General features: G+C 46.0%; 1 pseudogene; it reads left to right on the top strand.

Moving 5' to 3' along the window:
• Window positions 1–510: 510 nt before the first annotated feature.
• LOC103272787 lies at window positions 511–1,062 on the top strand (annotated as a pseudogene).
• Window positions 1,063–3,387: the final 2,325 nt, after the last annotated feature.

Consider the following 3,387-nt stretch of genomic DNA (forward strand, 5'->3'; position numbering starts at 1 on the left):
TGGGGAACCAACAGGCAAATACAGGAGACAGAAGTGAACTTCACTAAAAATATCAAACTCATATTCTCAGAATTTAAGGAGGTCACTGATCAAAAAACAAAACAAAACAAACAAACAAACAAAAAAACGAGAATGGGCTGTTGCAGAGAGAAACAATTACAGGACAAGAGAAAGTCCTTGGTCAATAGAAATGTTATTGTAAAAATTAAAACAACACAGGCCAGACTGCAGAGTGGTCCAGGTTACATATGGAACTGGGTATTCTGGCCCTACTGCCCTCATCTTTCCTCCCCCGACTCCCTCCTCCTCCGCCTTCTTTCCCCTCATTACCAAACCCCGCCTTTCTCCCCAGCCCCGCCTCCTCTACCCTCCACCCCCACCTCCCGTGCCTGCACTTCCACCCATAAAGGTCACCACTGCCCACTTCCGCTTCCTTCCTGAACACAATTCCGGCGATTCGCCATTTGCCCTCTACTGTCACTGCTGCTTCTGCCTGCCCAGCTGCCCGCCATGGCCGCCGCCCCACCGTCGCAGCGGCGCCAGAACTACCATCCCTACTGCGAGGTCATAGTCAATATCCAGATCAACCTGGAGCTCTATGCCTCCTGCGTGTATGAATCCATGGCCTTCTACTTCAACCGTGACGATGTGGCCCTGGAACACTTCGCCCGCTACTTTCTGCACCAGTGTTATAAGAAGAGGGAGCAAGCCGAGAAGCTGATGTGGCTGCAGAACCAGTGTGGTGGTTACATTTGCCTTCCAGACATCATGAAGCTGGAGCACGAAGACTGGGAGAGCGGGCTCCAGGCCATGGAGTGCGCCCTCCACATGGAGAAGATCGTCAACCAGGGCCTCCTAGAGCTACACCAACTGGCCACTGACAAGGGCGACCCCCAGCTGTGCGCCTTCCTGGAGAGCCATTATCTGCACGAGCAGGTCCAGGTCATCAAGGAGCTGGGAGACAACGTGACCAACCTACGCAAGTTGGGGACCCTGGAAGTCGGCCTGGCAGAGTACCTGTTTGACAAGCTCACCCTGGGCGACAGCCACAAGGAGAACTGAACCAAGACTGTCGCGCAGCCACGGGTGCCTTCCCGGCTCGAGCCACCAGGCGGGGCCTGCCTATTGCCCTGGCACAGCACCCGCTTCAGTCTTTTCCTTTCAGTTCTGCTCTTTTTTCCAATAAAGTTATCCGGTTCTTCAAGCAATAAAGGTGTCCAGTTGATGCATTCTTGCAGACCTTTCAGGAAGCAAGACGGATCCCCATGCAGGTTTCCAACAGGTATCCAGGAGTCCTCTCCACCCACCCAGGCCCAGGCAGCTCAGGATCTCCAGGGATGGAGGGGAAAGGTAGTTCACGGGACCTTGGGAAATGCAACATTAGTCTTCCCCTTATAAACGATGTGGGGTGGGGCTGAAGGGGGTGGAGTATGGTGGGGTGGAGTTGAGGAGGTTGAGGTAGAGTGGGGTGGGGTGGAGTACGGTGGGGTGTTCTTGGGTGGGAGGTCTAGGACCCTGCTGTCTGTGGGTGCATGTGCATGGTAAAGTATAAAATATGGTCTAGAATTCATCATAGTTTTTGTCTCTGGGGAATAACTGAAGGGAATGAGATCGGGCTGAGATTAAAGCACAGTAGGTCTTCAACCCTACCTGAAAATGTATAACTTATTAAAATATGTATATCCTAACGGTTGTTGATTTAAGGTAGCAAAATGGGGGTCCTGAAAAATGACATGGCATTGGCATGCTCGTCCTGGGAGACAATGACAATGGGACTGAGCCTTTGACTGGTTTCCCTGCAAACATGGAGGTGACTTCCTGCATTATTGCCATTACACATCACACACTTAAGATTTTTCCCTTCAACTGTACCATTTTTTCTGTTAAAGTGATGTGGTCAAAATTTTTTTACCTCAACACAAGGGGTGAGAAACATAAAATCAAGGTTAAAGGTCAAATTTGTGATACTGAATTTAAAGTACAAGAAATGTCCTTGAGTGTTAAGCTGGTGTCTCTAGCTGCTCTGCAGAATGTAGAGGGTGGGTGAGATTTGAAGATGGAGACCAGTTCGACTGAGCCATTGTAGTTGGTCCAGTTGAGAGACTACTGTGGCTTGATTTGTGATGGTGGCTGAGAAAATGAAGAGAGATGGACGAATTCCAGATGGATTTTGGGTAAATGGACAAGCTTTGCTCATAGACAAGAGGTGAGGAACGGGAACTGGGGAAAATAATCTAGGTTCTGGTGTTTAGACTTGAACACCTGGGTTGATGTTGGTGTATTAACCACCCAGGGAGGTTTTCACGGGAAACCCCAGGTGGAGGGGTGGGGAATAGATGTCATGTAAAAGCTGAGATTCCTATTAGAATGTAAATCGAAATTTCAGTCAAGCATCTGGAAAAAAATGAATGTCACGTTTGGAAATACACATACGTGAGACATCATTTTAAAGATGGCATCGAAGTCATGTTATTCTATGGACTCACCAGAAAAAGAGTGCGACAAATCCAGCTCTAAGCACGGAACAGCGAACTTCTAAAGAATGGTTGAGGTATTTGAGTACCCAGAGAGTTGCTGGTCTCACCTTGACTATTCATTCCTTTATTCCAGGCCCTGTCACCCTGTGTCTGCCCCGTTTGTCTCAAAATCAACCTGTTCCCGACAGGCTCAATATAGTCTCTGGTTTCTCCTTTCAAAATCTTAAGATGAATTAGACTTTTACCTTGTCTTCATGGCTCCAGGCAGAAACAAGTTATTTCCCAGTGAAAAGAATATCCCCCCAAAGAAACGATACGCCAGTTTCTGTGATTTTTTCTCCCCATTCCCCTTTAAAAACTCTTCTCTCTTAGTCCACGCTCTATTTGACCAAATGAAATCCCCACTTATTTAAACTTTAAGGTTGTCCATATCTGAGAGGAAAAATACTCAAAAAATGTTTCTTCTGTGCCACAAAAGAAAATTTTATTTCTTTTGTGAATTAGGAAGATAAAAGCCAAACATTTACAGATTATCCTATGGTAAAAGACACATGGGTAGCTTGCATCATCTTTTGTAAGCTAGGAGATTGCTTCAAACACTTATTAAAATATGAACAAGTTTAGCTATGCAGTAATTACCTTCCACATTTCCCCATGACTGCACTTTAATACTTTTCTTAAAAATTAGCATTATGGTTCTTTGAGTTCAGACTCCAGAAAATGTGATTGCTTGTTTATACTTCTTAGTCAAAGTTGGTCATCTCATTGTATTTTTTTCCTCTGCCTACTTTAAGGACCTCTTCACTCTCTGACTTTGTCTCATATATCACCTATTGAAATATATATATATGTCCACTGACTGCTCTCTAGATATGAGAAAGCACAGAGCAAGCATATACTGCCTAGGTTC

Source organism: Carlito syrichta, unplaced genomic scaffold (genome assembly GCF_000164805.1).
Source record: "Carlito syrichta isolate Samal-C Ts95f unplaced genomic scaffold, Tarsius_syrichta-2.0.1 Scaffold313240, whole genome shotgun sequence".
In the NCBI taxonomy this organism is placed as follows: domain Eukaryota; kingdom Metazoa; phylum Chordata; class Mammalia; order Primates; family Tarsiidae; genus Carlito; species Carlito syrichta.